Source organism: Megachile rotundata, chromosome 2 (assembly GCF_050947335.1).
Source record: "Megachile rotundata isolate GNS110a chromosome 2, iyMegRotu1, whole genome shotgun sequence".
Taxonomy (NCBI): Eukaryota; Metazoa; Arthropoda; class Insecta; order Hymenoptera; family Megachilidae; genus Megachile; species Megachile rotundata.
Window position 1 is genome coordinate 13,999,024 of NC_134984.1, and position 12,655 is coordinate 14,011,678.

Genomic DNA, 12,655 nt, shown 5'->3' on the forward strand with positions numbered 1-12,655 from the left:
AACACGATGACTAGTAATAACGTAACGAAACATTGTGCAACGCGATGGCAGGTTTTGATTCGATCTCGTTAGCGAAATTCGTGTCAAGAATAACACATGGTGAAACACCGTGAACCGTGACTTTGTATCAAGAGTAATTCTCCGCTCGTTATATTGATAACAGCTAATGCATAGGTGGCGTGATAATAAATGTCAAGAATAATTTCTTCAAGGTCACACGTGTCTATCTCGTTTCAAAAACAAAAAAAATTCATACATGAAACCTTGAAAGGGTAACATCGATCGAGGGAAAACCGTATCGAATTCGTGCTTTAATAATACACCTTCAAGTGTGTTAGAAAACTATTCCCTGAAGAAATGAACTTTTAAATTTATTCTACCTTTACGTATTCGAGATTGTAGATAATATTTTGTAGAAATTTTATTGTACTGCAGGAGGTACTGATGTAACAATTTAGAAATTGTTTTGTGATTAATTGAATTTATTGTGAATATTGTAAGAATTGTACAAAATTTGTTTGTGGTCGTTAGAGTAGATCGGTGGAAAGTAAAGTAAATCATTGGTTATGTCGAATCTGTACAGAGTCCAAAAAATATGACTGTACGAGCTTGTCTAAGTTTATTTTATACAGGGTGTCTCACAAGTAGTGTAGGTCTTTGAAGTGGAGGGTAGCTGACGTGATTCTGAATAAAATTTCCCTTTGCAGAAATGGGGTTTGAAGCTTTGTTTTTGAATTATTAAGGAAAAACACTAACCAATCAGAGCGCGAGGACTGCGCGCGCTCAGCCACTAGGAGCGAAGCTGTCACTCTCGCGTCTGCGCAGGCGTAGTCCTCAACCACTAGGCTTGAAGCTGTCGCTCTCGCGTCTGCGCATGCGCAGTCCTCAACCACTAGGCTTGAAGCTGTCGCTCCCACATCTGCGCATGCAGTAATACAATACGTAGTAATACAGCGTGTGAATATCCAACGCATAGTAATCTAACGCGTGCATATTCAACGCGTAATACTGCAACGCGTGATAATTCTAAGCGTAGGAATTTAATGCGTGGTAATCTCACGCGTAGTAATCCAGCGTGTGGATATCCAACGCGTAGTAATCCAGAGCGTGGATATTCAACGCGTAGTACTTCAACGCATAATACTGCAACGCGTGGTAATTCTAAACATAGGAATCTGACGCGTGGTAATCCAGCGTGTGGATATCCAACGCATAGTAATCCACAGCGTGGATATTCAACGCGTAGTAGTCCAATGCGTAGTAATGCAACGCATAGTAATTCTAAGCGTAGGAATCTGACGCGTGGTAATCTAACGCGTAGTAATCCAGCGTGTGGATATCCAACGCATAGTAATCCAGAGCGTGGATATTCAACGCGTAGTAGTCCAATGTGTAGTAATGCAACGCGTGGTAATCCTAAGGGTAGGAATCTAATGCGTGGTAATCCAACGCGTAGTAATCCAGCGTGTGGATATCCAACGCGTAGTAATCCAGAGCGTGGATATTCAACGCGTAGTAGTCCAATGCGTAGTAATGCAACGCGTAGTAGTCCAATGCGTAGTAATGCAACGCGCGGTAATTCTAAGCGTAGGAATCTGACGCGTGATAATCTAACGCGTAGTTAACCAACGCGTAGTAATCCAACGCGTAATAATCCTCGCGCTCTGATTGGTCAGCGTTTTTCCTTAATAACTCAAAAACGAAGCTTCAAATCCCATTTCTGTAAAGGGAAATCTACTTCAGAATCACGTCAGCTACCTTCCACTTCAAAGACCTACCCTACTTGTGAAACTCCCTATATAAAATCATATCATTATCATAGTTTATCCAATACTAATATATTTCTCTCTAATACTAAATGTTTGAAGAATTATAATTGACTCATTTCCTAACTTTCGTCAAAAATTTCGAGCAATTACGTGGTCGTTGTTCTAACAGGAGTAATATGCTCAGGATAAAAAACCAAGCTGCCAGAAAGCATTATCGATGAACACGTTTCGTTGCTGCGATTGCCTCGATAGGAAGCACGATAGACTTGCGAGCTTCCAATATCGTGTGAAAAGAATCCCGCTTTGAACTGGCACAGAATATTGAGGAAACGAGTAATTGTGCTGTAAGCTTTGTGCTCGCGTGTCAATGGCGCCTATTACTTTCGTCTTAGAATTCCACATGGACGTTTAGCAACGTTCCTTCGTGGTGGATCTTTGATTGCATTTGTCATTTAAAAGGGTGATTCAGGATTTAAACGAATTTCACAGTTTAATTTAATCTTTCATATTTTACATTAAGATTTAACGAAATGTTGCATTGAGAAAAGTACCCAATATTATTGCACAACTCAGAATAACGAAAATACTTGGGAACTCAAGAACTAAGAATTGAAAATGTCGTACAGCACAAAGTACTCAATAATTCATTCAACAGCAATTTTTCAAAAGATCTCAAGGTTCCAAAGGCCTTACAAACTACCCAGCAAACCAGCTCCATTTTTCATTTTCAAAGTACACTTCTTAAGAAACCTGAACCTTCGTTATAATTAAAAAACCTTTCCTCACTCTCACGCGAATTAAATATTACTTTAAATACAATTATCTTCATTCCGACGCGTCCTTTATAAAATTTCTTCACGTATCATTATTATTCAAGTCCAGTTAAGTTTTAAAGCAACGTGATAAAGTGTGCTTACGATGCAACCATGAAAGAGCTCTGTTTTCAGTTGGTTTAAAAAGAAGTAGGTTACAGGGCCCTGGATATAGTACAATGGAGGGAGAGGACAAAATGGGCCGCCAAGGTGAACGAGGAAAGGGAAACGTAAACGTGCACTTCTCATATGTGTCGTTATAAAAAAAAGAGAGAGAGAGAAAATCGATATTAGTCGTTAGTATGTCCTCCAGTCTGTCCATCTCGATCCGATACACCCTTCACATTTACTTCTGTTCTTTTTTCGTTTATTTGCCGTTTCGATACGGCCCTGTCGTGACCGCGAAAATTATTACTGCTTCTGCACGGTTATTTGCATTTTGGATGAGTAAAAGTTGTTCTAATTGGTTTAGGGTCTTTAAGCTTCAAACATCTAAGCTTTTATTAGGTTAGGTGATGTGGGTTACAGGTTTCCATTCAATTTTGTAGGTTATAGGTTTTGGCGGGAGTTTCATGATAAGAATTTATGTAGACGTGAATTTTGGAATTTTTGCAATTTAGCAATTTAGAACTTGTACTATAGTGAAATTTGGAACTATTTGAGACTTTGTAAGCTTTTATTAGGTTAGGTGATGTGGGTTATAGGTTTCCATTCAATTTTATAGGTTATAGGTTTTGGCGGGAGTTTCATGACGAGGATTCATGTAGACGTGAATTTTGGAATTTTTGCAATTTAGCAATTTGGAACTTGTACTATAGTGAAATTTGGAACTATTTGAGACTTTGTAAGCTTTTATTAGGTTAGGTGATGTGGGTTATAGGGTTGCATTCAATTTTATAGGTTATAGGTTTTGAGAGTTTTATGACGAGGATTCATGTAGACGTGAATTTTGGAATTTTTGCAATTTAGAAATTTGGAATTTGTACTACAATGATATTTAGACCTATCAGAGCCTTTGTAAGCTTTTATTAGGTTAGGTAATGTGGGTTATAGGCTTGCATTCAATTTTATAGGTTATAAATTTTGGCGGGAATTTTATCACAAGGATTCCTGTACACGTGAATTTTGGAATTTTTTAAACTTAAATCTTGTAGTATAACTATAATAAAATTTAGAACTATCAGAGAATCAAGCTTCCTCAAAACAGACAAAAATCCCCGGAAAAATTGTAAAAAATTCCGAAAGATAAAGTTTATGTAGAACCCAGTGAACGAAAGCGTATACGTGATACCGAATCAAAGTACCCATGTGAGATTTAAAATAACAAAGCAACTCCTTCCAATCTGAAAAATCGTACAATTCCGCTATTCAGATTCATGCGAAGTGTGAACAAAAAACGCAAGGAAGAAAAGCATTGAAAAGAGAAAAGACGGCCATTGAAAACGATACTCCAAACATCAGGAAGAGAATCGCTTTGTAAGCCACGGTTTTACTGCGGAAAAGCATCGATATTCGCACGACAGTCTGCTGGCTCGTGAATTGCTTCTTTTTCCCTAGACCCCGATCAAACACCAACTTTAATAGCTCCCTACTCGCGATGAAAAGTTTCGCAAACTCCGATCTCTCACCGGCGAATCGTTTTATCCTACAACCGAAACTTTTTATTTCGTCAGACGTTCACTCTCGCGCGATTACTTTCCGACCATCCGCGATATATTTCGTTCTTGTTGAAATGGGAATTTTAACCAATGCACGATTAATCTTGGCGCGGTTTTAAATTCTTTGTTTGCATTGAACTCGGAAATTTTCTAATTTCGCATAGCTTTCACGGGTTTTATTCTACGATGTGCAAATGTTTTTCTTTTAAATTCTTCAATTTTCTAGTTTTTAGATTTCGTATTATTTTAATTTTATAATTTCACGTCCTAGGTTCATATTTTCACTGTTCTTAGATTTCATATTTTTGTTTACAACTTCACGTTCTTAAAATACTGTAATTGTACAATTTTAAAATCTCTAAGTTACTAAATTATCAAATTGCCAAGTTAATAAATTACCAAGTAAGCTATCAAACTGCCAAACTATCAGCTTCAATAATTTTAACTACTTCAACAATTAAATAAATATCAAAAAATCACCCAAATCCGACAAAAATTGCCAGCAATTGACCGCAATAATCAATCTCCGCATCATTCATCTCGATTTCCCGGGTTATTTCGCGTGCATTCCAACGAAGAAACCGTAAACAGAAAGATAAAGTAGTCAGAGTGAAAAGAAAAGGTGCAAAGAGCCGCAAGGCGAACGGAGCAGCGAGAGTTACTTTGTAAGAGAGGCCACACCGATGTGGCCAGGGGATGGAAATGGAAAGAATCGATATTCGCACGCGGGTCGATATCTCGCGGCAAGGCCACACCACGACCCTTCTGCATTATTGATGCTTGATGGACGGCTTTTATGGAATGGGTGTCTCGCTGTTTGCGGATCACCGAGCCTCGCGTGCTGCCCATCCTGTGTGTCACAATAATTTTCTCGCTGCGCGTGGCCCTCGTTTTCCACGGTGACACGTGCACTCTGAACACCGCGGACATATCTGATCGAAGAATTAGCGGCTTAAACGCCTGTCTCTTTTAACTTAACGTGTTGACTGTCTTACTGACATGGCGGTACAATTTTAACATCGCTTAATTTCGTTTAATTCGAATAGCCTATGATTTTGACAAGTCAGACGATTTAAACTTGTTCAAAATAACCGTGGATTTTTCGCCTTATAGCTTTTTCTAGCATCTCTATTTTTCTTTTTGGTCTTTCGTCGTCAGAATTTCCGCCGTTGTTCGCAGTCGACTGAAGGGTTAAGGTTGTTAACGAAACCGAGCAGAGAAATTATTCGAACGGCAATTATTTATCGGTCGACGCTCGTTCAAATAACCGTGGATAATTTTCCACCTGGTACTTATACGAGCTCTTCTAGCTTTTCTTTTCTTTTTGCTCTCTCGTCGTCGGATCCAATTTCCGCCGTTGTCTCCTGCGTGTCGGTGCACCGACTGAAGGATTATTGCGAACAAAATCGGGGAGAAATTGTTCGAACCGGAATTTATCTGTTACAACGTTTCGATCCTCGAATCCTCTTCAGACGCCATGTTGTAAGGGTCCAAGGTGACGGTTTCGTAAGGTGACCCAACTTGGACATTTAACGCTAAATGCGGTCACAATGACCTTTGAACAAGTTTCTTATTTCGAGTTAGTTAAGATGGTCTAATTTTCAGTCAGTAAAGTTTGTTAAGGTGGTTTTGGAATCTGTTGATCTGAGATGAAGAACGTACATTCGTTCATGTGTTATCGTTCGTCTATTTTTCAGCTTCGTTAATTTGAAAGTTTGGGTGCATATTCTGATAGGTTCAGCGTTAAGGAAAGTATTAGATATCTTTTAACCGAGAATATCCGAACGCTGGATACTCGAATCATTTAAAATTTACCTGAATAAAGGAGAGAAAACGTCGGAAATATTCGTCATGATTCTGTTTGCTTGAATCATCCTCTCACATATTATGATGTGGTTCCTTCATTTTTATTTGTCAGCTGACTAAGGTATTTTGCAGCAGTCGAAATTTTTCGCTTAGGAATTTAATTATTAATGGACAGAAATATAAATAATTGTAAATAGTAATAATGAATGTAATTATGAATAATAGTAGTAAATGTAATAACGAATAATAGTTGCAAATGTAGTAAATAATAGCTGTAAATGTAATAAATAATAGTAGCAAATTACAAAAAATGGTACCAAATGCAACCACCAATAATAATAGCAAACGTAATAATAACAGTATCAAATGTCATTATAAATAATAATAGAAAACGTTGCGCATTTTCCTCACCAATTCTCCGACATTTCACCAGAATTCTGTCACAAATTTGTGATTTATAAACGCAACCGTTTCAAGATGGTTACGCTATTACGAAATTTCCTTAAAATTGAACCACGTGTCCGAGAAGAAACGGCAGAGTTAAAATGCAATTTCGTGGATAACGAATGTTTCATCGGACGGAAATGAATAGGGGCGGATGAAAGCGTTCGAAAATTTCGAACGGAAGTTCGTCTTTCTCGAAGATTTTTCGAAGAAAAATATCGATAGTGTGCCTCGAGCAACATCTCTCCCGCGCAAAAATCCTGAAACAGTTTCCAGAGCTTGCTACAGTAGCTTCTTTTCTTTCCAATCTCGTACCAAAGGATATGTAAAATCATTTGTAACTTTCGCTTGAATCTGCGAAATAATTCACCGTATTGCTTTCTAGCTTTCTATTCCTCTTTCTTGCAGATCTCTCTGTTTTCGTGATAAAATACGACGGTGAATCACAAGTACTCGTTGTGGATCTCAACTGAAAATGTCTTAACTTGAAACATTTTCACGTGTTTCAAAATTGGGAAACACTTGTTACATATCAAGTGACAGCAAGAGTTATATTTTAATTTCTGTAAAATTGAAGATGACTTCTATTTATGTCCATCATCCTCCTGTATTATAGCTAATAATGTGTACAATCTGGTTATTTAGAATTTTAGACCTGAATGTTATAAAAGAACGCTGAGTCTTTTACTTTGAGTCCCCGCAAACTCGCTGACATTCATGCAAATTGCATTTAAAAAGTATCTTAATATTTTAATTATGAATAGAATTTTTTTTAATGAATAGAACGTTGAATGTCGTAAAATGGTTTCGATTTGACTGCTCAGTAGAATCGTTGAAAAGAGAAGCGGACTTCTTATAGCAGCAATTCTCCGAGTTTTTACTTTCGCAGAATTCTGATCTCGTCATCGGTCTTTATAAATCCTGCATTCTAGCTTCAACGCTCTGCGTGTAAAGAAGGATTTGCTAGGTAAGATTACTGACGAGTCCATTAGCGGGTTCTGGAAGAAACGTGCTTTCCTTCATCCTCTTCCTTTCCTTCTTATTCCATCCGCCTTCGCTACGTTTTTCAACCATCAAAGAATCTTGGTCGCATTTTAAAGCCAATTTATATATCTCGCTGTTCATAATAACAGTCGCCTATCTATTAACGGAGCAACCCGCGTTTAAAGGGCGATAAGCTCGTCGGTGGAATAAAGTCTTCGGGTGGGAAATTTAAATGATGTATTGGATTGGTTTTGTTAGATATAGGGTGGCGCTTTTGGATTGCTGGATTTTTGGAATTTTGGGATTTTGGGAGTTTGGAATTTTGGGATTTTGGAATTTTGGAATTTGGGAAGTTGGGAATTTGGGAATTTGGGAATTCTGGAATTTTGGGATTTTGGAATTTTGGAATTTTGGGATTTTGGGAGTTTGGAATTTTGGGATTTTGGAATTTTGGAATTTGGGGAGTTGGGAATTTGGGAATTTGGGAATTTGGGAATTCTGGAATTTTGGGATTTTGGAATTTTGGAATTTTGAAATTTTGAAATTTTGGAATTTGGGAATTTTGGAATTTTCGAATTTTGGAATTTGGGAATTAGGAAAGTTGGGAAGTTGGGAATTTGGGAATTTTGGAATTTGGGAATTTGGGAAGTTGGGAATTTGGGAATTTGGGAATTCTGGAATTTTGGAATTTTGAAAGTTTGGAATTTCGGAATTTTGGAACTGCAATTTTGGAATTTTGGGATTTTGGAATTTTGAAATTTTGAAATTTTGGAATTTTGGAATTTGGGAAGTTGGGAATTTGGGAATTTGGGAATTTGGGAATTTGGGAATTTGGGAATTCTGAAATATTGGAATTTTGAAAGTTTGGAATTTCGGAATTTTGGAATTTTGAAAGTTTGGAATTTTGGAATTTTGGAATTCTGGAATTTCTGAATTTCTGAATTTCTGAATTTCTGAATTTCTGAATTTCTGAATTTCTGAATTTCTGAATTTCTGAATTTTTGAATTTTGGAACTCGGGAATTTTGGAATTCCTAAATTTTTACGTTCTGACTCTTGAAAATTATTAATTTGAAAATTTGAAGTATCAAGTTTTGAAATTGAAAAAATTTTGCCATTATTGAATTTTTTAATTTTGTAATTAATAATACTAATTAGTAATTAGCACTGATTACACGCATTTCTCATCGTATTAATGATATGTTATCGGACACATTTTGGTAGATCTCATAGAGTGTATTAATACTGTTCGTGACACAGGCCTACTCAGCTAATTGAAAGAAAACTGAGCAATGGATATTAGGCTGAATTAGCCCTGTGATTAAATAATTTTCAGTGTAACCACCGAATTAATTACATTACGTGGTATCAGATAGGTTCCATATCCTGATTTCTGTGAAGTAGTTTGATTCTATGATTCACGAATACGGGTTAATTAATACATTCATCAGATTCTAAAAATTTTCTAATTTCTAAATTCTTAACATTCACAAATTTTTATATTTTGAAAAATTTCCAAAAATCCCAAAAATTAAAAAATTCTGAAATATTCCAATTTTTCAAAATGATCAAATTTCTTTCTAATTTCAGAAATATCCAAATTTCCTGATTTCAAAAATTTTAAAAATTCTCAAAAATTCATAAATTCTGAATGCCTAAAATTATTCCCACCAAAAATTCCCAAATCACTTACGGTATAAAAAGAAAATTCCCTAAATGATTCCCTGATAGTAATCACAATTACAAAATAATTTGTATTTACATATTCACTAATTCAAGCAATGATATCTGATAAAAATTGCAAGAGTCCTGAAACTCACAGGCGTCAGTGTACACTCATTGTCAGCGAAAAGGTTAATTAGCTTAACTCCAATTTCACGGAGCTCGATGGGCAAAGCAAACGTGAGGATGCAGCTGTCTATGATTCCGTCGTTGAAAGAGTATAAGAAAGGGAACTGTCTTTGATACATAGCAGAATTATCCTCTTTCCTTTCTTTTTTCCCCGGCGAAGATGCACTTCAATTGGAAGACAATGGGTGCGAGGTCAGCTGCTGGAAGATGAAGTGCCACGAGGAAAAGGAGGACCACTTCAACGGGTGCTGGAGTACACAAACAGGTCGCTAATGGGCGCTCCTGTACATTTCTATTTCGGCGAATCTAGCCAACTGGTTTGTACGAGGTGATCAAAAGGATGCCGTCGTTTTCATTCATTCGTCAAAGATACTTTTTATTCTAACGAGGGTATGCGCTGTAATTCCACACGCTGTATTTTTGCGCGCTATTATTCCATGCACCGTAATTTCACGCGTCGTAGTTCCATACGTTGTAATTCCACGTGTCGTAGTTCCATGCGTTATTAATTCCACGCGTCGTTGTTCCACGGGTTGTAATTCCACGCGTTATTAATTCCACGGGTTGTAATTCCACGCGTTATTAATTCCACGCGTTGTAATTCCACGCGTTATTAATTTCACGCATTGTAATTCCACGCGTTATTAATTCCACGCGTTGTAATTCCACGCGTTATTAATTCCACGCGTTGTAATTCCACGCGTTATTAATTCCACGCGTTGTAATTCCAGGCGTGATTAATTCCACGCGTTGTAATTCCACGCGTTATTAATTTCACGCATTGTAATTCCACGCGTTATTAATTCCACGCGTTGTAATTCCACGCGTTATTAATTCCACGCGTCGTAATTCCATGCACCGTAATTCCCCGCGTTGTAATACCATGCACCGTAATTCCCCGCGTTGTAATACCATGCACCGTAATTCCACGCGTCGTAGTTCCACGCGTCATAATTCCACGCCTTGCAATTCCATGCATTGTCAATTCCACACATTGTAATTCCACGTGTCATAGGTCCACGCTTTATTAATTCCACGCGTCGTAATTTATTCAAAAGAAGAAGTAAAGGAACTGCTGTGACCAAGAGTGTTTGAAGTGATTCCGTAAACTGACATAAAGAAATCTATGTTAACATTGTGTGAATGTGTCCAGCAGTGTATTCATGCGGAAAGGATGTATTTTGAATAAAAAAAAATTAATTTTGCTTTTGCGCAAATTTTCTGTTAAATCAGAGAATTTATTATTTTCTTGATTTCTCCTTATTTATTTTCTGGAAAGAAACCTTATTTTATTTTGGTGTGTTCTACGTATTTAAAAGTAATGAGCGAAAGGAAATGAAGAGACGAAGTTTATCACACCTCGTACAACGTCAAGAGAACGATTCATCCGAAATTTCCGCTACGAATCGAGAATCCCGGTGGAAAATTGTGAGAAGAAAAACGAGCCTTTTGAGTGTCGTTCATTCGGAAAAATTCGTTCACTCGAATTCGGGCAAATAGCAAGTGTTTTCCGTCCGGGAAGCTTTTATTAGCGACAGAGAGGATTCTATGATTGCCCGTTATGTTACTTCGATTTCTAACGTCTGAAAGATCCCTTTGGCGAACGTGCGAAATTATTCAAGCGAACAATTTCGGAACTGCTTCTGGAGGAAAACACTATCGATAGCAAATATGAACTGGTTATTTTAGGAATTATATTTGATATAATTAATTTAGTAAATTTTTTAAAACTCGATTGTACAAATTTCTTAACTTATTAATTCCGGCTTTGGACATTTTTTTATTTGGTGTTTGGGAATTTGGGAGTTTTACGTTTTAATGGGAAATTAAAAAATGTTCAAGTTTCGAAATTTGCAAATTTCTTGTTGGAAAGTCAAGAATATTTAATTTAGAAATGTTGAAATTTCAAAATTTGCAACTTTCTAAATTTACAAATTTCTTATTTCAAATTCGACAAGTTCTAATTAAAAAATTTTCAAATTCCAAAATTTACAACTTCTCAAATTTACAAATTTCCTATTTTAAATTTAAAAATTCCTAAACTTCCAAACCTGTAAATCCACAAATTACCAAAACAAAAATTTGCAAATTCCCATTTTCTCTAAAAAATTCAAACGTCCAGCTGGTACACGAAATAATTCTAAAAATCTGTTGACCAAAAACAATTCATAGAAATTCTCCTCATAGGGGTTGAAATTTCAACGCCATGATTCAATGAACGTGCATCTGAATGTGCACAAACTATTTCGCGGGTTCTCTTTGTGTTTCTAATTTACGCGGTTGCATATCTGGAAAATTTGAAAGAGAGACCGAAGAAAGGGCTCGGCTATACAGTTGAAGGGTGAAAAAGAGAGCGGTGAAATAGAGAACAAGCAACAGGGAGAAACGGTTAGAGTAGGTCGCGGTTCTCTTTGAGATCATGCACACAGTTGCTCGAATAGAACGGTGGCTAAACCAAATTTCATGCGAACTCTCACATTTCGCGTTTGCACGGTCGATTTTCCAACAAAACTCGAGTCCTCGGGCAATTCGTTTTGTTCCGTGCAAACATTCAAAATAACAGTTACTCAAATTTTCTGCAAATGTTAATTGAACGAGATTTTAATTTAAATTAATATCTGTTTAATGACTGCCTCTGGTTTCGTTGCGGAATATTTATACATTTGGAGTAGGAACGAAATCATGAGACTTTCAAGGTTTTATTAAAAAGATTTATTGAATATTGTGATAAAGACTATTAATGAGGTATTGTGATGACATAGAATGTGATGTTAGTGCTGAATATAATTTTTGTAATTGTTATTTAACGTATGTTTAACAGTGTCATATGTTGTACATATTTATGTACATACATGTTTCATATGTAATTGTAACGTAACATATGTTATTCTTAACATGACACTATGTTATATATGTAACATGTTGAACATGCAAGTACAACTTAAGATATGTTACTCTTAATATGTCATGTATGTAATTGTAACGTAACATATGTTGTTCTTAACACTGTAATATGTTGCATATGTGATATGTTATATATATACTTGTGACTTAACATATGTGGTTTTCAATTCAATAATGTAGTATACATGTGTAGTATGTGGAACATGTAAGAGTATCTTAACATATGTTATTGTTAACTGTAATACGTTGCATATGTAACATGTCACATATGTTATTGCAACGTAACATATGTTATTTCTAATACTATAATATATTGCATACGTAGCATGTTATTATATGTAATTGTGATTAAATATATGTGATTCTCAACTCAACAATGTGTTATACATATGTAGTATGTTGCACATGTAAGTGTAACTTCACATATG